General features: G+C 37.0%; 1 protein-coding gene across 1 annotated transcript in view; it reads right to left on the bottom strand.

Annotated features, from left to right (window-relative positions):
* The window catches only part of LOC104909792 (receptor-type tyrosine-protein phosphatase kappa-like), a 129649-nt gene that overhangs the window by 68975 nt on the left and 35361 nt on the right, over nt 1–25313 (bottom strand). The window lies entirely within an intron of this gene.

The following is a 25313-nucleotide window of genomic DNA, read 5'->3' as shown; positions in this document are numbered from 1 at the left end:
TTTTTTAATTAAAGAATAGTTCCTGTTTCCTTTTCCTTTCTGGCAGATTTTTTACTAAATGCAAAATCAATTAACATCACTGGCTTCATCTTTTAATAACTACTTAATGATAGTTCATTAATTGTTTATCTAGAATTATGGACTGCCAACTTGTGTGCATCCCTAGCCAAAACCACACTAAATTATATTACTAATTGGATCAAAACAGATTTTTCATATATTATTGGAATAATAGCTTCATAACTCAGGTAACTCCACTTTTAAAGTATGTGCAATCACTCATTTTTGAAGCACACATAAGCGGGACATCAGTCACATACATGAATACAGGTAGGAAAGTCTAACGAAAGTATTGTTTTTTTCTGCTATTTCCTCAAATCTTGTTCCATATTCCATGACTTTTGTCAACCAAATCTGAAAACTCGGGCCTTTAATCTTTTTAAATTTAGAAACATAAAGAAATAGTGAACATCAAAGAAAGGTAATTCAAATGAAGTTGAAAGAAATCATACAATTTGAGGTAATTTCAGCAGTCAGACACAAAATGAAAAATTAACAGGTATGTATTCTCACAACAAAAACAGACTTATTGAACACCTCCTTTTTCAGATGTGCAATATATACAGAATACAACATAAATACGGATACAAACACAAAAGGAACCTGCTTTGTGTACTTCAGCATGTTCACTTATTTCTTATGTGAAATATGCACCCAGAATAAGTCAAGCAATAGCATTTATACTGTACTAGCAATACAGATTTATTTCGTTGCTAATGAAGGTTATAACGGTATTGCATGAAAATCTATGAGATTTTTCCCCTTTCATTTCAGTCAGCAACTGACTTATTAAGCCAGTTTAGAAATTTCTTATATACCTCAGGGAGCAGAAGAAAGCATCTAAATTATTACATAGATGATCAGCTATATTACTATATTACTATATGGCTGATTACTGTAATACAGTAGTTTCAGTAGCAACAAGGGGATATTCAATATAGTTAAGGAGATATCTTTTTGGATGCAAAAATAAAGCTGTCCCTCCTTCAGAGGTATAGTAAACAATGAAATATAACTTCACATCTGACAACTATTTGCCCATTCCCTCTTGATAGAATGTTTATTCTTTTCCCTACATGCACGATTAACTGTTTGTGTATCCTTCATGTGTAATCAATAGCTGTGAAGCTTTGTATTAGCTTTAGAGATTAAGCATCCCCTGATAATAAATTCCATTGATTGTTCAAGTTTAGTTTAGCTGCAGGAATCCCACTTTTTATTATTATTTTTTATTCTGAGAGTTTAAATTAAAAGGAGATATATAGTCTAGGAAGAGAGAGAAAAAGCTTACATGACCTCTTTAAACTCATTTTTCCAGATGAACTAAATTTATCAAGTGTTGTAAAACATGAATCAGTGTGTCAACAAGCATCAAGCTGCAAGAGAAAACACAGGGATACCAGAGATTTTAAAATTCCTAGGAAAACTGTCCAGGGCTGCAATAGTGGAGATTAACTGTCACAAGTCAATTACAAAATTAACAGTGATGGGAAAAATAAACTTTTGACTTAGTAAAAAAATAAATTACAGGAAGGGCTATATTAAATCATCATCTAAAAAACAACAACAAAAAAGAATAGACATTTATGCACGTACACAAATACTTAACTTACCAACTCAGTGAACCTAACCACTTAATGCTATGAAGAAAGCATTTACAAACACTTATTTGAATGCAAATCACCGGTTTGGTAAGATGATACATTTTTCACTTCTCTCTGATCCACATTCATAAACATTACTTTATGGCTTTGTTTACGGCCAACCTATTTGGATGTTTAGGATGTTATTAGTATTGATGCAAAATACTAAGTTGGAGGAATGTAAATAAGCAATACAAGTGTTTTCTACGGATATCATAAAAGTTTCAGTTCCTTTCTCTGGAGTATAAAAACTTCAGTTCTCCAAGTCAGGAAACGCAAATATCACCATATGAAATAAAGTGGCCAAATGTAGAACACAGTCAATAGTTAATAAATAGAAAACACAGAAGAAAGATTCAGGAATAAAACTACTGTCACATTCACCTCTGATGACTAAAAATTGCAAACTGCCTGCAACTTTGTCCTTCTGATGCTGTTCTTATAGGGTAACACCTAGCAACAGCTATCACGGCATGCTCTGGCTCTTCTACTTTCACCAAACCAACATATACCATTACATCTCTATATATCATTATATATACCACCTGATCTAATACTTGATTTAGTGGCTGGCAATCCTGCCTGTAGTAGGGAGGGTTGAAACTGGATGATCCTTGATGTTCCTTCCAAGTAAAGTCATTCTATGATATACAGAATCACAAATATTTGGATTATATATCTGTCATCTAATGTATGATGAAACCTGAGTGAAACAAAAATTCATCAAGTGGCTTAAAACATATACCATAAATGAAACACAGCGGTATCAGTAATATCCCTTGTTAAATCATTACTGAGTTTCTACTGTGTGTACATCATACCTGTCTATTTCATAGTAACTCAGAATAAGAAAGGACGTATGAATGTCCTTTACCACCTGCAAATGATAATCTGTCTACAGCAAATCTCAGTCTTCTCCTCCTGGAATACAGCTCATTTGTTGCTGTTATGGCTCTCATTTAAATTTTAGATGAACAGCATATGTTCAGCAATGGTTGGTACCATGCCACTATAAAGTTATGAGACTGAGATTCTGATCTACTTAAGCTTTACTGCAGAGAAGAATGAATAAAAACCAGATTTAAAAAAAATCAGGCAAAAATTGCATTTTAAAAATTATTTTTCTGTAAGAAAGTGTATATGCCTGAGATAAATTACTAAAGGATTGTAAAACTACATTAAGGTATAAACTTACTGTTAGAGATTCAAATGATTAAAATAAAAAAAATTACCAGTGAGCTCCCTGTAAATGTTTATGAATTAAATCAGGAAGATTATATTAAAATATATACAGGATCAATGAAAATTAGAACGTTTAATGTCAAAAGAATGTTCATAAATTTACCACTGCATTATATAATGCCTGTTGTCTATCTCGTCTCTTGCCCTTGAAAAAATACTGGCATTAATCTCTTTTTCACTCCAAATGGCAAAACTTGTTGGCTTCTATTGGAGAGGAAAGTATTCCTCAAGTACTTGGACATTTATTTAGTAAATTGTCTTCATTTTTTTCATAGATTCACTCAAAGCCAGGATTATATGTTGAAGAGTGGTTACTTTTTTTCATAAATGCAGACAAAAAATAAAACAGGTGGGCAAAAAAGAATTCCTCTAACACTGAAGTCTTGAAGAAAACAGAAACAAGTTTCAAAGATGCCTAGAACTCTAAAATGCTGGAAAGGTGCCAAACAGGAAAATTCTTTTTATAGTTGGGTACCCAACTATCATGAAACTCATCACCCTTGAATTCTGATGAAACACTGGGACGTAAGTGAATTACCAACCTGTAAAAACTTGAATAATGCAACTAAAAAGCTTCTTAAATTATTGCTCAATGATTGAAGCTGATTCAATACCGTGCCCATTCTCTTTCCTACAACCATCTGGCTACCCCAAGGTTTGTAAGGCCATTTTGGGAGCCTGGACCCAGACCAGGTACTGCAGAAGCTTAGTTCCTTTGGACATAAATACTAAGAATAAGTCCAAGTCTGCAGAGAAGAGCTCTTGAGCTATTTTTTCCATGTAATGGAACAGGGGCTTTGTGACAAAGAATGCAAAAGTAAAGAAAAAGTCTCACTCACAGAAGGAGGCACAGGCAAGCTGTAAAAGTGCTTTCTAAAATATGCTGTGTAATCTAAATAATATATTTCCATTTAATATTTAACTGTATAGGAAACTCTGAAGGAAACTTGCCCTACTACTTCTCGTTCAGCCAACTAGTGTTTCTCCAAGCTATTGTTTTCTGGCTAAACAGACACTTGGAAATTTGGAACGGATAACTACAATAAACTAAGATAATTTGTTTTAGAAACAATTTTTCTGCATACTTCCTGTGAGCACCTCTGTTTTATTCCATGGTTCCAGGACATGAAAATGCTACTGAAAAATGGTTTAAGAATGTTTGCAGACAACAGTAAAACTGGGTAGGTGATAGTATAAAAAATGTGGCAAAACCAGACATTTACTGGATGCAGCAAAAGGAAAATGATTTTAGATGCTGTTGATAGTAACTTATAATCCTTTTGAAATTAGATGTTTTGTATAGAATGTGATTATTTAATGAGCAATTGATCTTGCTTTATACAGAACAGATGGTGGTGTTAAATGTAAAACCAACAAACCTAGTTTTCATTCACATGCAAATGTAAAGGATTAATTCCTCACTTGCAAAAGAAGTCACCACTCTGTACTATGTCTTTTCTTATTCTAGGTATCTATCTAGTCCAACTGTCAATCCTATTAAATAATTTTACAACATTTTGACTTTCAAAAAGATATTGTACTAGCACAGTTGTCTTGGCTGCATAGTTACAGCAAAGCAACTGCTGATGTGATAGTGAGACCAGCACTACTCTAACAGTCACCCAAGAGAGTGTCAATCATGCTTGCTGAGTAAGTGGAGCATTAAATTATTTTTTTATGCCTGTGTTGTACATGCTGAATCACTGTCATCATATAGTCACAACAGAATACAAAAAGAAAAGCAGCCAATTAGTCAAGTCAAGGCCACACAGGCAGACAGACTATAATTTGGAAGTGTGGGCTAATTGCTGGACACCGGTATAATGTCACAAAACAGATTTATTGATGAATGCAGTAAATGCTTAAGAAAAAAAAGAACAATCTCCACCATTCCAATGTATTACTAAAATGCTTAAAAATTCTGCTGAGTGTCTGTTAGTAATTTTAAAGCTAGCTTCTCTCTGCTGTAATTTTTTTTTAATCTCTTCTAACTCTTAACCTTTAGGGGACTCGCATAATAAGCACACATGCAACCTACTACTGTCACCTCTTGTTGCTAAAATCAACCCACCAGGTCATAACTGACAACCGTGATAATCTGCTAGATTAAAAATTCCTCAGAAGTAGTTTGAAGACTTAAGATTTTTCAAAATTTTTTCTGCTTCCCACTTTAAATATATGAGATTCATGATAGCTTTTGTACACCCTTCTGTGGCATGTTCGTATTAATACCTATTAAGACTACCTAGCAATTACTGGCCTTAATCTTCTGCTACTGGCTAAGTTCTCCATAACTATCTTCTCACTTTCTCCTTGAATTGACCCTTGCAGTTATGGCAATTGCTGTCTCCCCAAGTTCATTAAGACAAAATTATAATACATAATAACTTGCAATGCCATAATTTCAGTGAATACAAGTGGTAATAAGAAAACAATAATAACCACCAAATAGTTGTTTACCTTTACCTGTCCCTTCACCTGTTCCTATTGATATGCATATCTGGAAGAGAGACTGAATGATAGCACGATAGAAGAATTCTATTTGGAAAGGACCTCTGAAGGTTGTATAACCACACTATAAAGGCAGCAGCTCTGCTTGCCAAACACCCAGGAGTGCACCCATTACTCAGTACCAACCGAACATTAGTGCACTATTAACCCCATCTGAGCTGAAAACAGTGGGGAGGACACAGTGCAGTGCCACCTCAAGTGATGGCAAATAATGGTATGCACTTTGATACATTGCCTAAACACAGTTCTGTGAATAACAAATATATATATATATATACATGCAAATATATATATATACATGCAACTTGTGATTTCTATTGATAATATTGAAATAGGTTTCAAGATTGCTGAAAATAATATCAATTTTTTGTTATATTTGTGTTTCTGTTTTCAGTTGACATAAATACATTACCTGCAAATTTTCAAAACGTATATACTGAGCTGCAATCATGTACTTTATTCAAACAAAAATCTGATTATGTCTCTTTACTAGACTTTTCTAAGACCTATCTTACCAGAGAGAAATATTCCTTGTTCACAGTCATGCCTTATTCATTCCAGTTTGCAGTATGTACATTTATGAACAACTATTTTGAAAAATGAAACATGGGGATAGTAAAATTTCATCAAAAATCTCTGACAGCAGCTTGAGAACTCAATAAGAATTGCAATCACTGCCATCAAATCAGACTGGTAGGTTAGTTTCACAAAACAAGGTCAAATTATTCCCACTTTGTTTTTATTGGTTTTTGTTGCTCTCTCCTGTCTTTTTTTTTTAATATTCTAATATAAATATTAAGAGTTAAAAAAAGTTTTGTTACTTATATATTTGACAAGGGTTGATTTGAATGTAATGCCTCCTGTTTAATGATGTTGGCCCATGACACCAGAGGTGGGTGTTGGTGGTATGGCAGCCCATACCCACCAATATATTGGTATTTTTCCATTACGCTTTGTCGCCATCTGACAGATGGCAGCAGAGGGGCTCTCTGACAATATGGCATCTGACATGCAAGTCTATGAAACAAAGTGCGGAATGGAATTCCAAGCAGAAAAGATTGCAGTCACTGAACTTTATCAATGTTTGCTGAATGTTTATGGAGACCAAACAGAGGATGTGAGCACAGACTCAAACAGAGGATGTGAGCTTTGTGTGGTGCATTTCAGCAGTGTCAACAGCGGGTCACCTCTGCTGGTGCAGGTTTTGACAAGCACAGCGCATTCAAGTTCTTGTTCACTGATGGTGAAAATGCACAGGTAATGTTGGTGACTATATTGAAAAACAGCGTTGTGTAGCTGAGAATTTGTTCTATGAAACAGTTACTGTGCTCATTGGATCTGTAAAAATTTTCATGAAAATAAATAGGAGGCATTACTTTCAGAGCAGCCTATCTCTATATATAAGCAGCCCAAGATTATTGCTCTTCACTCAGAACAGCCCAGGCAAGCCAAAACTTTGGATACTCATGTTCTACATCCTCCCAGGACTACATGCATGGAAGATACAGAAGTTCCAGACACAACCTCAAAGCTTGAGTTGATTTCTGACCACTTAGTGTTCAGGAACAAGATTCCAAAGGAGCGAAGAATTGCACAGTCCCCTACAAAACCTGAAATTTTTTTGAATCTTCCTTCATTCCAGCACTAGCCTCTGATAGATGGCGAGACTGCAAGCATTTCACTTTGTATGACATAAAACTTTGCAGGGTTTTTTTAATTACTTTGATTTTTATTGCAGTATTTAAGTTAAATGCTGAACAGAAGAATTTCCATACTGCCTGATGGCTTCCATACATACCTTTCCATACTGCCTGATGGTTGAGAACAGAACTGATGAAGCCCCTGTGATCTAGTCTGTATACTTTCCATCATAATTTAGAGAAGTTTGACAAGGGGTAGCTATTGAAACAAAATTGGCTGGGATGTTTTTAACTTCTAATGGACTTTGTAACAGAATTTAAGAACAGAACTCAATCATCACAAGTGTTCTGTGATGAAAGCGAGCAAACTAAGTACTTGGTCAAGTATTTAGACACAATCATTCATGTCAGAGTCTAGCTAATATCCTTACACTTTTCTGATCTTTTCTGCCACTGTAATTATTAAAATTTATGCTTCTAGTCTGCTTTTAACTGGTATACTACCATGTCCGTGCAGTGCTCTTATCTGTACAAAATAAGGAATCTGTGTTAACTGGTGGTGAGCAAAGGTTGAAGAGGCTAATACAATATATGACTTTCACATCTAAGTATTTAAATGAAGTCAGTAACTGACAGGAAGAACTAGCTTATTTAATAATTAGGTCTATCATCAGATATTTCTGCCAGATATTTCTGCTACAGCAGGGCTTCAAGACTGGATTATCCAAATGACAGTCTGCAAGAATGGGAGGTATGTACTCTGAAAGAAAAGAGCACAGGCTGTATTTCAAGCCTAATTCCTGAATGGTTTCACAGAAAAAAGGTCACAACAGCAAAGACTGTAATCCATGCTCTTCTTGTAGGATTTTTTTTCCCCCCCAAGGAATAAGTGTCCCTTCAAGATGTTTTCTGCATTTGTTGAGGCTCTTAAAACTACTCTCCATTAAAATTCATATGTGTTTTTTCTAGAGAGAAAAATCCTTAGGGAGATTTATTTGAAATTTCTGGTTGCTGTCTTTGTTGCTGCTGGCTCTGAACACTTGCATAGCCATCTTGAACAGCTCAGGACTGAGGAAAGTGCCAGGAAAAATGCCATCTACCATATAAAATGTCCAAAATGCAGAGTCGGTATTAATTATTTTCATGTATAATTATTTTTATTAGGATTAATAGCTCCTACATCAATTCAAATTTATGTAAATATAAAATATCTGAAGAAGCTATCCATAGACTTAAGAAATAATTTCAATTAAGAAGTCTACAAACATAACGGTTTGGCTTTAACAAAACTGACTGGGAGCAGTTCTACACTGCCTGTTGTTTACCCAGCAGTTAAAAAGCCACACAGTAACAACCAGAATTTGGCAGTTGAGAAGGTCAAGTAGTAAAGCCAAAAGATGCCAAAGTATGTTGACAACAGAATAACACAGATTATTTGGAAAGGTATGTAAAGTTGTAAAGCTTGTTTGACTGTCATCTCCATGTGAGCATGAAAATCATGAAAGTTTCATTTCCTTGACACTCCTTGAAAAAAGAGGATAAATCATTTCAGCAATGCTGTTAACAAGTAAAAAACAAATGGCTGAACTGTTGCTATGATCATAATTAGGACTGTACTTTGGTACTGCACAGATGATAATCTAGCATTATGTGGCTTGTGCTACTGCTTCAGTTCAATTTCCTTAAGATAATGCATTTGGATTCCATAATATGCCTCTATGGTGAAACCAATAACTGAGTCCAGTGATAATTCCTTTGGGAATTATAATTTATGGCAATAGACTGTTTCCACCACTTTTCTCAGTAATTTGTTTCAATGATTAATAGCTTCACTGTTAAAGATAAATAAGTGTGCCTTCATTCTAATTTGAACAAGTCTGGCATCAGCATGCAGCCATTAGAGGCTTTTCCTCCTTTACAGTAAATAAGCCTTTTGTATTATAACCTGGTATTATTTTCCCCCCATACACTCTACAAGATATAGATATAAGCTGCAGGCCTCACCTTCACTCTGATGGACTAAAATTATCATCTTTGCGTCAGTTACTCTAAGACTATATGCTAAGTACTAACTTCTGTTCTGGCACTTTTCTCCATTCCTCCCAAATATTCATCTCCCAGCTGAAAGCATGGATACAGGATGTACATGCAGTGAGCGTATCGCTATTGATCATACCCACAAAGTCAGAGTTTTCTTTCTCACTTTTTGTCATAGCACTATACTAAGAGCTATTGTGAACTACTTATCTGTGTCTACCTAAAATTCTTTTCAGGTTTCTGTGCTTCTTCTTCCAAATACATTTATTTATATTTGTATGTAGATAGTAAGCCACAATATCTAGTATCTCTGCCTTGAACTACTGGAATGGAAAAAAAGGCAACAATCAGTAAACAAACTTAATTCTCAAGTCAAATTAATAAGTAAACAAAATTCTGGCAGCTGTAACATCCTAAACTTAAGGAGCGAGCTATCTTGTCTTTGCAGATTCTCACTTTACAGCTCAAAATGCAATCATAATATTATGATGCTAAAAGTTTCAATTAAAAACAACAGGCTAAAGGGAAGGGCAGAAAATCTTATCTGTAAATATTTTCACAAGTATATTTTGCTCATTGCTCAAAAGTAAGAATGTGCATATACAGGTCTGTGTGATTTTGAATACCACAATTATGTCATATTATCAACTGCAGAGAAAAACAAAACAAGAAGAGAAAAGAATACCAATGCAGCAGGAAAGTGGGTCACGCTGTCTCCCTACATAAACACCACAAAAAAGAAGTCATGCTTGACTGCAAAAAACATCATACTTTTTTTTTTCTAAAAGACTAGTGTCTCACTGAAAGTCACTGAAGCTTCCCCAAGGACAACTGGAATTAGAATCAGAGGCCAAACATAAAGACACCTCTCTGAAACCTAATCCCCTTGTCCATTTAAAATACTCCTGCAGTTTCTGATCAGGAAAACACACCACTGGGATTTCACTGGCAGTTTTGCTTGCTTTTTTTTAGTGTTTTCAAAGCCAAATAACTCAAATATCCGAACAAGTATCAACACAACTAAAATAAAAGCAGATGGGTTCAGTTAATCTTCCCCTTTTGCAACTCTACACTAGCTTAGATTTTTTTCCCTTCCAAAATACAATCTCTTCTAGCATTATCAACATAACAGCATTTAGAAGAGAAAAATTCATTGAAAATTTAAATGTTACTGCTGTGAGTTTAAACAAAAGGGAGATTTTAATCTTATTTGCTTGTTTTTCCACCATATTCCTGAGATGGACCACTAACACCTGTCCAGGCATGGAGTTACATGAACTGTGCCTTTTCAGATAAAGGCTGAGCCTCAAAGTGCACCTTTATTAACTCCACTTCCCCATGAGAACCAGACAACTTTGTTCAGAAATCAGCTCTACAGAAAAATTAAAGCAGGAAGTAATTAGAGGTAGGCAACCATTTAAAAGTAACCTGGGTAAAACCAGCAGATTTTCATTCAGAGTACCCTTTCTCCATTCTTTGCATGTCACAAGATAAAAACTGCCCAGTCTTTCCGGAAGTATCCTATAACTCATAGTGGTCTTGGACAGAACTTGCACACGCTCTCTCTTCGTTTTCTCCTTAAACACACCTCTCCCCTTATCCCACCTGGCTCCCTTAATCCTCATATCCCAGAAACATTCCATGTTAAAGGCTCAGGTGTGTTGGACTCTACTGACACAGCAGCTGGAAAAAAAAATTCCAGCTTTAAGAGCTTGATCTAAGAAAATTGTCAGAAATGCTAGATACAGATACAGTAATTTCAGACACTTGGCTGACAGATCAATGCAAAAAAATCTGAAGTATTTTGCATTTTATTACTCACAAACAAAAGTTACAGAACTGAGGTACTCACTGTGAACATAAAAATATCACAAAATATGTTTATATTCTTCAGAAAAGCATCTTAAAAGTTAGGATTAACAAACGTAAAATTTTCCACTACCTCCTTTTCATCAGTGGCTGGGCCTCTCCTGCCTACCCCATGTTTCTAGGGTTCAGCCCAAAGAGGGCATCTCAAGAGAATTCTTGTCTCAGATGAACAAAACCAGATGGGACATAACACTACCCATTTTTTGAGACTGGAATTGTATCATTCCATGCCCCTCTGCCCACCTACTTTCCTTACCAAAATGAGACATACCAGCAGAGAGGAAACAGCCGAGGTACTGGCTGCCTTTGGCTTAAATTATACAAACCACTGAATTGTCTCCTCATCCATTCTACTTTAGTCTTAAAAATGAGTATATCAATAAACAACCTCTTCAATTTAAATATATTTGCATATATTTAATCAAGATTTTAGATGCTGAACTAAGTAAGCTTTAAACAAAACAGAATTCCATCAGAGGAAATTTCATAGTCTGAATTAATACAGTGAAGGAATTCCCCAAGTTTTCACTCTCTTCTACACTGGGAGTTGAAGTCCAGGTAAAGCATGACAAAATATGTAGTAATGGCACATTACAAACTTTCTTTCATAGAAAAACATATATTTATGGCTAATTTATAAGATTGCATAAAAATATGTCTAACTATTCTTTGTGTTTTATGCCTCAATGCTTCTCACTGAACTTCATTTGTTGATGCTTTGATAACCAACTAACCTTTAAAAAGCGACTTTTGGAATTCCTCTGAGTGTTTTTACTCCACTAAATGAAGCAATTATTCCAGCTGTAAATTCAGCCAACCTGCTTATCCACCTCCTCCAGCAGTCAGTATGTGTACTCAAAGCTTATTAATTATCACATTTCAGAATCAACTTCTTGCCATTTGAAGGATGAGGTCTGCATTTCCATCTGCATCTTTCAGCTGCTTAACAGATATCATGTCTCATGTCATAGTAACCGAATTTCCTGGAAAGCCTCCTCTGACACATTCTTGTATGTGTCATTAGCAATATCAAACACCAGTTTTGTGTACAAATATTGCTGTTAGCTTCCTTCACAGGTGTACTACCCACAGGGTAACTGTGAATAGAAGGAAAACATTGAAATCGCTTCATTTTTTTTTTAACCCAAACATGCAGAACAAAATAACACTTTGCAAAAGATTGGGGTAGAAGTAAAATAATGTTTCATAGGAATCTTAATAGGAAAAAGGTTTTTTTGCTAGTGAAAGCTGGCTAAAAAATTTGATAAGAGCACAGAGTACAGCATAGATGTATTAACTCACATTAAATAATCTACACAGACTATTCATTAATTCCCTGGAATAGAGCCAGAACTAATAAATCACTACTAAAGTCCTGATACTGGGTTTCTAAAGCAGATTATATCGTGTGAGCCATTTCTGTGTCTGAATGCCAGCCCAATAACCGCAAAGCAGCAGAAGGAAAAATGCTACTTTGGACTGAAAGTAATCTTTACGGAGACAATAGTTGACATCTTTTCAGATGATGTACATTTTGTTCATAAACAGAGTCCCAACACACATCCACAGAGGCATACTCTACATTTATTCCCTAAGAAACATTACAATGATTTTATTAAAAAAGCTAAGAAAACCATGTCAGAAGTCTATATTGCAGTCCCAGGGACAGCGCAAGCTGGAGATCTTAGGTATTTGTCATTTTTTAATAACTAGTGGAATTATATAAGAAGTAAAACTACAAACCATATAAGACAAATATTCCAGTTCAGGATACACAGTAAGCACTTCCTAACCCCGAATGTGAGTTCAGTAGACCTACTTAATGCTATAAAAGTAGGAAACAATTTTCCCTTAGTACTAATTCAGAAAGTAATGTGAGTTGCTTAAACCAACTTTAATTAGTTTTACTGTGTACCCACTGCATAATAAAGTAGCCAACCTCAACAATTGTATTGTCATGCATGAAGAACAAATGAACAAATAATTAAAAAGAAGCAATGCAAACATGAAAAAACTTGCATGTTTTTTGTTTCTTCTTGGAATGTGGAATGTGTTTAGTATATTTAATTATTTCCTCCTATTTCCTATTGCTCTACGCTTTCAGGCTTTATAGTACAGAAATAATTCTTTCCTTTCCCTCAATCATAATGGATCAAATCCTCAGCATTATTTTATTTTATTATGGTGCTCTTGCAAGACAACAGTGCACCATCAACAACTCTGCCTCTAACGCACGACTGGTGAGTCAAACACTATTTGTCAAAACTGTTTAAAAGAGATCCAATTCTGTATGCTCAGGATAGCCTTTCACTTTTGGAGCATGTCATATTATAAAGCCACTTCACTTTTTTGTTGAAATGCTAATTCATTTTTTTTCTGTTTGCTAGCCAGAATAAAAATAAATAATAAAAAAAAATATTTCAGGGTATAAAAGAAAGAAATTAAGATATAATCCTCTCACATGCTCGGATATTTCAAAACTGCCAGAGATAATCAGAGATAGAAGAGATGAAACATCTGTTGTGGCAATAGAGAGATTCAAAATGATTGAGTTAACAAGAGCAACAAACCCACAGAACGAAAAAATAAACCACAGCCTGGTACATTCCTTGCACATAGCATGTGTTTTGCATTTGGTATTTATTTCCCAGCCACTCCATAGGAACTGCTACTAAATAGAAGCCTTCACGTTCGAAATGCCAGGAAACTGCTACTATTATTCGCTGATAATCTTGACAGCTATTGTTGACCTTTTGCTATCTCCTGTGATTTTGCGTAACACGAATAATGCATGTGACAATTTTACTACAGGAAAACTTATGAAAAAGATAAACATTTCAATGACCAGGAAGGCTTCTCTAGCCTCCAAGTCTTGGGATTCAAGTGCCCATTGGGATGGACATGAGAGACTCTGGTCATGCAACCCACTCTGTTCCCACCACAGAGAGTGAACCAACTGCATGAAATGCTGCACACCACCCAGGCCTGCCAATTCTTGTCAGCAGCAAAACAGCCTTTTGTACCACACAAATACATACAACCTCTGCTACTGTGTTCATCTAGCGGTGTCTACAGACATTATGATTTCCCATTCTCATCCACTTCAGTTTATATCAGAAATTCTCACGCTCTGTTAAAGATCAACCCTTGCTCTCAATCCTGTCCCCTCCAGCTGTGGAAATAGCAAAATTTTACTTCTTATTTACATGCCAAAGAAAAGTATTAGATTTTTCATGTTTTCTCTCAGTTCTTTTTGTTGAAGGCAAACACTAAATGTAAGGCATAAAATAAAGAACCTTTAAAAAAGACAGTTTGCTGCTTCTGTGAGTGTTCTCTATAAGCAACTTATCTGTTGCAAACTTTATTACATAAAACTCACAGTAATTTAATATTGGTTGGTTCTATTTATAAAAAAAGAAGTTGTTACAAAATGAGCATAAACTTACAATTTGTTTATTCATTTTTCTCTTCTGGCCACAAATCATCACAATCTGTACTGGAATCCAATCCAAATTACATTCAATTTACTCTTATACATATGAAAAAAAATTAATTAAAAATAAAATAAAATCAAAGGAATTCTTCATACCAGCTGTCTCTTTCTCCCTGAGTGGCTGCCTATTTGGACTTTGCATCTCTCAAACGTCAAAGCGAATTTTAAACACGTTGTAATGTTCGGTGGCTTTTTCCAAAAATCACTGTAGAGATTATATAACACCTGCTCATCTCTTTCACTTGACTTTCTTGGATTTGGTATCAGACCGAACAAGGAGCTGTATTTAGTTTTCCAACACCACATGCAAAGGGAGAGCTGTTAACCTCCTTGTAAGTTTATAACCACGAGTCACTTTGCAGATTCCCTCTAGTGCTTGGGGACATCTCATTTCAAGATACAAGGGCAGTTAGCACCTGTAAAGTAATTATATCTACCAAATGTTGTTGGCCTGAAATATGAATATATAATTGTTCCTGCCATCTGTTAATTACACTAGTTGAATCACTTATTTAATCATATACATTTACTTGACATCCACAAACTTTTTAATAGCTTCCACAAACGCTGTCCTGGCAGTGAGGCAGAACAAAGGCACTGCCATATGCCCCCAGAAACACCGTGGCTCCGTACGAGGTCGGGCTGCGCAACGGCTCGCTGAGACAAGATGGCACTTAGCACTCACCACCTACCTGCATGTGCTGGGAGCCAGCCAGGGGCAGGCAGGGAGTTGCCAGCAGTGGCACCACTCCACAGCAATGGGAAAGCTCGTGTGGAAACACAGAGAGAAGGGAGGATGCTGATGAGTTGGGATGAGGAGGGAAAATCAGAATTAAGAAGACTGCTCAAGTGTGTTTCAGGTAAGCGGTTTCTTTTTCTGAACAATGAAGGAATCCATGCAGGAAGTTCCATGGTACATCTGTAGATTACTAATCATATTTCAGCTTTGGTACTGAGCTCTTTTTATCCTCTCCTGTGTTGCTCAGCTGAGGTTACTTTAATACCTTGCAGAACTGCTGGCACAAATTGAATTCTGCGCTTCTCCAAGGATAAGAGAGGACACAACTTGCATTGCCTTTGCTGTCACCAACAGTGAGATTTAGTTATGTGGCAGTGACAGGACAAGTTCTCAGGATGTGACACTCAGTCACACTGAGAAGACCCTTTAATATTTCAGGAAGGGATAAAGTAGTGGAGGGGATCATGGATATGAGATCTGAACTCCACCCTCTATGTCTACTTCGACTTGACAGATGCATCCCAGCCCAAACTAGGTCCCTTCTAACTCTTGCCCCATCCCTGTGGCACGGAATGCATGAAGAAGTTGGTAGAAAGGAAAAGCAGACTACAACTTGTCTCCCTTTGGCTAAGAAGGAAGGGGCTGGAGATAAGTCAGCGTTCCCCTCACAGACACAACTCATGCTCTCAGCCTTGGGTCACAACTGAAGCAGAGATGGGCAAGAAGACAATAAAATCCATAATCACACGGTTTCCCGACATCTTACATGGCTTGCTACTCTGACACTAACTGCAGCCACCTTGTTGCTAGTAAACGTGTTTAACTATATTCAGCCTAGGAAAAGTGAAATGGGGAAAATTAAAGAATTTACTAGAACATGTAGTACAATATTCCTGAAAATTGCTTTACTAACAGGACAGGAAGAAATGGTGCTGTGCTCACATATTTTAGAGGTATGCAACCTAAATTACTCTGAAACTTCTGATGCAAATTTCAGCATCTCTAAGATCAGTTCTCTGACTTTCTACTACAAATGCAGAGCTATTACAATACAAACCAAAGCACTGCTACTAATCCAGCACTGCAGGAAAAAGAGTGTCCAAGTTACAAATGAAAGAAAAGGAAAAAACGGAAAAGAAAATAAAAGTTTAGTTCAGATTCTTATAACTTGCACATTTAAATCACTATTTTAACAGATTCCCATTTCATTCTATTTTTAAGGAAAAAAATGAACTTGAATTAAGGGAAACAAAAAAAAACCAAAAAACTTTTGTATCAGTACATCATTGAAACTAACGGTAGATAAAAAACATAAATTCAAGTTCATGAGTATGAGAATAAATGTTATCTCAGAGAAATACTTGATAAACTGGTACAATAAGTGGGCTCCATTTTGTCTCTTCACCCTCAAAGCTGGTTAAATTCCACACTGCTTAAATCTGCTGACCTTTCCTAAACTTACCTAAAAATTTCCACTGCTGCTTGAATATTAAACCAGAGCTCACAGTTGAACCCTGTTACTGATCACGTTCAAATAGCTGGGACATTTCCAACCCAGTGTAGTGGTTATATTCCAGTGCAGGCTATATCCCACACGCAGCTAAGCAGAAGAAGCCCAGAAAACATATCTTCACCCTGTAAGAAAGCAGCTCTGGCTACCAGGCAAATGTCAGCATTTTTAGTGTGACAAATGCAAATTCAGCTTGCAGAAAATCAGCATCAGCCTTATGCAGGACACAATTTGAAATGTTGCCCTAACATAAAAGCAAAGTAGTTTTCTTTTTTTTTTAAATAACAGTTCAATTGAAAACCCAAATTTGTATAAATGTACTTTGCCTAATTTCTAGTAATTTGGAAAATTGCATTTTCCTGATTGTTGAATGATATACAGAATCTTATAGATAAAGAATGCAAAAAATTACTCTATTGTCCACAGTACTCATAAATGGGCAACAAAAAATAGAACCCTGTTTAGATCAGAGCTGCAAGTACAATTTTGCTTGGAAAGGTAAGAGAATAGATGTGAAGGAGTTGTCACCCACCTAATGGAGACTCAAATTTCTCCACTTCCCCTGGGAAACAGCTATAAGAAACCGCTCCACATTCCAGACAGAAAGGGAGCATACAAGTTTGGAGCCAAATGTCAGTAAAAATGCTCATCTAGGGATTAGAAAAAACAGGGCAAGAGCTGTCTATCACTGAAAAAAAGTCATGAAAATGCCAGAAGTGGTCACTGCAGCGTGTTGTGGGGGCTCCTGCGGGCAGTCAGGCAGGGCTCAGCACTCCCTACATACACAGATCCATTCTTTCTTTGCCCACCACATGGACCTCAGATACCCTCAGAAACATCTTTAGACATGCAAGTAATGTCTCCACACAAACTGGGGAAAAGATTAAGCACATTTTATTTTAAACAATTATGATAAACTCAAATGTTGCAATTAAGAAACAGGTCAGCAAGTAGCTTAAAATACGGTAAAAGAATGCCTAACTACACAGACAAAGCCCTAGACCAAAACTGTCTCTCCCCATTGCTCAGATTACAATTTGTTCTAACATCAAACTTTCTCTGAAGAAATGAAGAGAAATAAATCGAAGCCACACACTGTGCTTTTTCAGCAAGGATTCAAAAAATTAAGAGGATTTCATTGAGTATCACAAATACATCACAAAGAGCTGTGAGCTCAAAATCTAACATTCCAGCTATGCCTGTATTGATCTTACCATTTATTTTGATACTACTTTTTCCTTTTTTCTCAAGCGTCACTTTAAAAGCATGTGAATTGAATTTGGTGAGAACAAGCACTGATGGGCACTCTGCCAAGAACTGAATGCTCAGAGGCAGCTGGGAGAGAGAAAAAGGCAACAGTCTGAAAAAGAGAAAACTAGCCTGAAACTGGAGATTCACTAGAGAAATTGGGAAAACTCAGTGTGCCAATGGACAGTCAAAGAATCCTTTTAAATGCACTTACAATACACTGAAGTAGCTCAAGGAAAAGCAGACAAGTTTTCATTGCCCTTCACCACAGGAATTTTTCGCATCGTTAAAGACAATAAAAGTGTAGATGAATTCAGGCTTAAGTTATCAGGCTTAGAATTGAACCACATTCTCTCTTAGACATCTTGGTAATTAGTGGAAGACTGTGATGCTAAACTACTTAGTTCCTATTATTTCCTTCCATATGCCAAAACAGATAACTATGCATTATTTTCACATTTGCATGCCATGCAGGTATGTAACTAACCATATCAAGTGTATTTAAAATGCTACAGCAATATTATTAATTTTCTAAGTCGAGAGCTGTTTTTTCCCCAGAACATGCCGCTTCCATTCCTCAGCCCTGCTGCACGAGTCTCTGTATGCACAAGTATTTCAATTTCTCTCCCTCAGGGCCCGCAGATCTGCCTGAGCTGTTCTGCAGGCAGCCCTTCATTCTGAGGAGGGTCTTGCATGCTATAAGCCTTGTTTGCTTTTCTTCAGGTAGACCACTGGGCCTAATAAATTTTATCATTTTTCCTCATAAAGCTACCTCCCTACACCATTGGCTATCACAAATACAACAGTGCTACTACTAAATATTTCAGTTTTCCATACAGGCAGTGTAAAGTTTCCGTTAAGAACAGTCGTGGAGAAAAATGAGCACTTTTGTAGGGCCCTCCCTAGAACTCTGTGCAGGAGCCCAAATTAAAATCTATCAGTGACCTCTTTTGAAATATCTGGTTTAAGAAAGGCCTATTTAGAATGACTCCAAAATTTCCAAAGACACTTAAAATCATATCATAGAATAGCTTGGGCTGGAAGAGACCTTAATGATCATCAAGTTCTGACTCCTTGCCATGGGCAGGGTTGCCAACCACTAAGTCAGGCACTCAATATGGTTGCCCAGGGCAACCAACCTGGCCATGAAAATCCATGGAGAATCGTTTTTATTTTATTTATTTATTTTTTGACAGCAGAACTCCATTTCATTTATGAAAAAAGGCAGTATTTCTCTTCCTCAAGTCTTATGCCTTGTTTGTTGACAAATACAGTAAGTGTCCTACTACCATGAGACCCCTTAATTAAACAATTGACTCCTTGCTAGACACCCTAGAGCACCATCTTCTTCCATGAATGAGCTAAAGATTACTGCTAACAAGACAATTATCTTGGAGCACACCCTTGTGGTGTTTTCATGCGGAAGGGCAGCTAAGCACCACCATGCTGCTCTCTCACTCCCTACTCACAAAAATAAGGAGAAAATATGATGAAATGGTTGAGATTAAGACAGGGAGATCACTCAACAATTACTGTCATGGGTAAAACAGACAGAGCTTGGGAAATTAATGTAATTTACTACCTACAGACAACAGACTAGCACAATGAGAACTAAAAGCGAAATAAAAAGACCCCTTCATTCACCCTCTTCTGTCTTCTCCCCCTGAGCAGCATAGGGAAATGGGGGTTGCAGTCAGTCCATAACGCTTAACGCTCCATAACTCTCCTGCTCCTTCATGGTCACTCTCTGCCTCTGCTCCAGTGTGGGGTCCCTTCCATGGGATGCTGTCCTTCCAAAATTGATCTCACGTGGGCTTCCCACAGGCTGCAGCTCTTCAAACACTGCTACCACATGGCTCCATACCATGGGGCCCATCCTTCAGAAGAAGACTGCTCCAGCACAGGTCCCCATAGGTGGCAGCTCCCCCACATCTCCTGCCCCACCAATGGCTGCTTGCCATGAGTTGCAGGTCTGGCCCAGGCTCTACTCCTCTGGGGGCTCTCCATGGGCTGTGCATCCTTCAGGCCTCATCCACTGCTGTGCTCCGTCATAGCTGCACGTGGAGATTCACTCTGCATGGTGCCCATGGGCTACAGAGAGACAGTCTGCTCCACCAGGGGCCTCTCCTCAGCTGAATAGAACCACTGCTCCAGCCTGGAGCACCTCTTGCCCTCCTTGTACACTGACCTTGGCTGCAGCACTTTCTCTCACATTTTTCACTCTCCTTGCTCAGCTCCTGTTGTGCAGCAGTTTTTCCGTTTCTTCAATCTCCTCTCTCAGGAGCACACCTAGCATCTCTGATAGCCCAATTTCGGCAGCAAGTCCCTTTTGGGGCAGCTGGAGATGGCTCTGATCTGACATGGGGCAGTATTGAGCTCTGCTCACAGACCCTCCCTGTCTAAACCTTGCCACATAAACTTAAAACAATCCTGAAGATAAACAAATAAGAGATTGTTAAAATCAGGCACTGTCTAACAAATAGAAAAGCTTAACTTCGACACCTGTGTGCAACATTTTTTCCATTACAATTTATGCTATGAAGAGATACCCTCCAAAATCATCAATAGCTTTGAGCCATCAGTTCTCCAGCAGAGACATGTGAGTCTTTGAAGTGAAGGGGTGATAGAGAGGGACTGATGACCTTGTGTAGATGCATGAATCATCACTTTGATGTGATGACACACTTTGTTGTCACAAGTTCTATAGCTTTATATTGCCATTTAAAATATAGTGACACACAATGATCTTGGACTATGTTTTGGGCTCACTTCTCAGTTTTCTCTAAATCTGATCCTTTCTTCTCTATCCTCTAGGCTGTCCATGACCCACATCTAATTTTAACCTGACTCACTCCTGTTGCCAGTTTTAGTTCTCTCACATAGACTCTTTTGTTTTGACTCTAGGCTTGTCATCACAGTGCTTGTTTTCCAGTCTGCCCCAGTCACAGAATTGCAGAATGGCAACTCGAGATTGTCAAGACCTACCTTCTGGCTCCAAGTGTGGTTAACCAGTGCAGGCTGCTCAGGGCTCTGTCCAACCGGGTGTTGGGCATCTCCAAAAGTGCAGATCACAACCTCTCTGGCTAACTCAATCCAGTGTTCAATCATCCTCACAGTAAAAGATTCTGATTTTAACTGTAACTGTAAATTGTGTTGCAATTTGTGCCCGCTGCCACTTCTGCTTTGACTGCATATCATCAAAGAGAATCTAACTCAACTCTTACACATGGAGAGCCTTTCTCTTCTACAAGCAGAACACTACATCTCTCTCGGCTTCTCCTCATATGACAGACACTTGAGTCCTCATGTCCACAGTCATCCCACTGGCTTCCCCTTTCTAGTCCCACATTTGTTGTCTGTCCCAGCTTCTAACATTTTTGCTCTCTCAGAATCCACTTTCCTTGTCTCTTGCCCAGATATTTCCAGTCCTGATCTTTAGTTCCTCTGTACTGGTCAATCTCATTCACCTTATGCTCTATTGAACTGACCTTCAGTCTCGGTTCTTCAGTTCCTCTTACAGACCTACAGCTTCACCTCCCCCCCTTTCCTTCCCCCTCCCCCCAGTTTTGCAGGCTCATCTCTTTTTCTTTTGACTCATGATGCCAGGAAACTGCCAGACTTTGAAGAACGCAGGGACATATGTGTCCTACTCTGTTTCACTGTCTAGATGCAAACTGCTGTTAGCAGTCCAGAATGACAACAAGAAAGATCTTGACTCCCTGCAGTACTGGTCAGCAATGTGCTAGTGTAGGCAGAATCTACAAGAAATCAGACACTGAATTCTCAGCAAGTCTCTGCAGACAGGATTCTCACAGGAATAGAAAAAGTCACTCCCTTGATGGAAATTCCTTGCTAAGAGCCAAGACCTCTCTCGAAAGCCCAAGGACATCATATTGTTTTTGTATTTCTGGTCCAGATAAAAAACATATTCCTTATTTATCTTTCTTCACAAATTTCTAAAATCTTTTTGCTGACTTTTCCACTGGGAAAGACAGTTAAAAAACAAAACAAAACAAAAAAAACACCTAACATTGAAAATTTCAATCCAGTGTTATATGTGACTAAGGACTAAGATCAGGACAAACAATAAACACTTCTGTAACTAAGGGAAGTGCCATTCATCTTGGCATACACAACCAAATCTAGCTAATAGTTCCAGCATGCTTCTTCAGTCCTACCCTTACTAAAGAAACAGGATTCTTTAGTAGGCTTTTATTTATTTATAAATAAATAAATTTATAGTAGGGTTTTATTTATTTTAAAGTTCAGTCAAGACCTATAATACTAATCAATCATAGGCAGAACCAAATACAATCCTAAACTAAATGTGTAAAGATAAGGACAGATTGCTACATAGATAAATTATGATATACAGTGATCAGTAAGTTCTCCTTTCTCTCTAGAGGAGAAATCTATTATTTGAAAGAAGAAATCTACAATAGACATGTTATGCAAAAGATCAAGTAATCACAGCAGCCTTTGTCTAATTAAAAGCAGTTCTAATTCTGGCTTTCTTTCAAGCACTAGAAGACAAGCAAGTGTTTGTAATTATGGCAGTTTTCCAAATAGGAGACGTGCCTGACTTCTTTCCTTGGTGACTAAACATGAACTATTTATTAACAGTGGCGGTTTGAAGGGAAAGCTGACCTAACAGAGATCAATGAGAAAATTTGGCTGTTTGTATATGTGCTACACTCTGCCTGTTTGAAGGATGGATGCAAATAATTAATTGGTGTCATTTCTGAAATTCTGCTTTTCTCCTGAAAGACTATCTCAGCATTAACCTCTGTAGTAGATGACAGCACTCTTATCACATTGATATTTTAGTTGAAGAGCTTGGAGTTATTTGGGAGAGGAAAAGTGATGTCATCCCTCAGGTGCTACAGCACAATTTTGTGATAAAAATCTCCACACAAGTAGTATGTATAAAAGTAACTGAGTTTTGTAAGAAGCGGATAATTTCCTTTCTCTTGTCTTACAAACAAAGCATACTTAACCATTTAAACACAAATAACATGCACATAGGTTGCTCTGAAATTAATGCTTCCTATTTATTTCCATGGAAATGACAAGAGATACAAAGAGTACAATAACATTATTTGATAGAACAAATTGTTAGCTACAGTGTTTGGTCTCCACAGAAGCTCAGCATGCATTGACAAATATCAGGGGGACTATTTTTTTCTGCATGGAGGAATTCAATGACACATCTTCACTTCATACACATTTACATGCCAGATTCCGTTTTGTCAGACTGGCCCTCTGCTGCCATCTGTTGCATGGTAATAACATGTAATGGAATACAGGTAGGAAAGTTGAATTTGTACTCCATATCACAAACATCTGCCTCTGACATTGTGGGTCAACAAAATAAAATAGGAGGCATTACTTTCAGAACAGCCCTCATACCTATCCATGTATCCATGTCAAATTAGGGGGTAACTAATGCAGCAACATCTTTTAATAGGATTCAGAAGTTGTAAGTGGTGGTATTAGTTCTTCCTTTTCATTCTGATCTTTTCCCTAAAGTATACAATTACCCTATGCATGCAAAACATTTAAATAAATGAGGCTCATTAAAGAAAATGCATAATTATAAAAGATTAAAAACAGGGCTTTTCCTCATTCAAAAATGATAAAGCACTTCTGTTATTATAATTTACCATGCTAATTTAAGACAAAGCAAAAAAAAACACAACAAATTGTGCACAGTTGCAGGGATATTCCATTCAAAATCCTATGGTATTATGTTGTATTTTTTAATAGTTCTGTGTTTTTCTATAGAACTTGAAAAACTGAGGAAAAATGAATTCAAAACGTATAATTTCAAATAGAGGTAAAAAAACAAACAAAAAAAAGAATAAATGAAAAAAGAAAAACAAAACAAAACAAAACAAAAAAACAACAGAGTAGATTGCTGGTTAATATTTTATCTCACATACACTTTAAATTCTGTATGTGTTGTTTTCCTGAAAGTTAATGTTTGACACCGGACCACTCTAAGTTTTAAGTTTTAACACTGATTTATTTTCAGTGTCATTGCATGACTAATAGAGAAGAAACAATTCTATAACCAGCTGCAGTCACAGTCAAGCAAGTACAAAAAAGAAATAACTGAAAAGGTCTTTACTGATATTTATAGCACAAGTACAATGAGCTTAGGCTTGACACACATATACAAATGATATTTGTAATTATTCTGACCAAAGCAAACTTTCTTTTACTACATTACCTTAATGTTCTTAGAGAGGAAAAAACAAAAAACAAAAAACAAAAAAACAGTTTTGAAAAGAACAATTTGATTTTCCATTTTGGAATCCCACCAATCAGATAAAAAAAAATACCTTACTGCTACAATAACAGCGGGGAAACAGTGACATTATACAAAGGTCTGTGAGATAAAAGTTAAGATGTGACTCTCCTTCCTTAGCCTACCTTTTAAGAGGCAAGTGCAGCATGTGACATTTGAAGTACCTGTGGAGCTTTTCTTGTAGACAAAAAACCATCAATAAACTAGATAGCTTTAGTACATATTGAGAAAGTGAAATGACGCTTACAAAGATCCTTTTAGAAAGTGTTTTTTTTTTTTTACAAAAACATAATCCAAAGAAAAAGCGATACAGTGTTTCTTTTATTAACTTGCCTCTTTCCACTACTCACTAGACAGAAAGAACTCTCTTGATGTAAAACTGGCTTGCCACAAGGTCAACTCAAAAATCTAGATAACTTCTAGTCTTTGGAAAAAAGCTAATGCCATTGGTCCACTAGATTTCCAGAGCTGTCATATCAACATCTCATTAATCTTTAGCAGCTACCAAAAAGAATCCCTTCCATTCAAGCACCTACCAAGTGAGGACATTTTCTTTCTTCAGTAAAAATGTTTAACACACTTATAGAATAAATATACATGCAATTGGAGGAGCAAAGTCAAATTCAGACTCTTTACTTTCCAAGAACATGCATGGCATTGTATTCATGCTTGTACAGGAAGCAGAAAGGTAAACAACCTATGATCAGGGTTCTCAGATGTCATAGCAGTGCCAACGATACATATCTGGTAGCAACTGCCATCGAGCACTGCTTAATTCAAGTAGGACTATTGGTCATTGCTCTCTCTAAGCATTTGCATGCCCAAAAATTTTTCTCAGGATTTCACTTAAATGCTGCCAGCACTTAATATTCCCCTTCAGTCTGGAAAGAAATCCCCAAACTCTGAGACACCTTCCCTGAAGCCTGTGTCAAAGCCAATTTATATGGATGCTAACTAATGCTAACTATTGACATTCACTCTCACATTCTATCCTCTCTCTCTCTCTTTTTT

The sequence above is a fragment of the Meleagris gallopavo genome, chromosome 2 (genome assembly GCF_000146605.3).
Source record: "Meleagris gallopavo isolate NT-WF06-2002-E0010 breed Aviagen turkey brand Nicholas breeding stock chromosome 2, Turkey_5.1, whole genome shotgun sequence".
Lineage (NCBI taxonomy): Eukaryota > Metazoa > Chordata > Aves > Galliformes > Phasianidae > Meleagris > Meleagris gallopavo.
The sequence above is the reverse complement of the archived record's forward strand: the minus strand, read 5'-3'. Positions and strand labels throughout refer to the sequence as shown.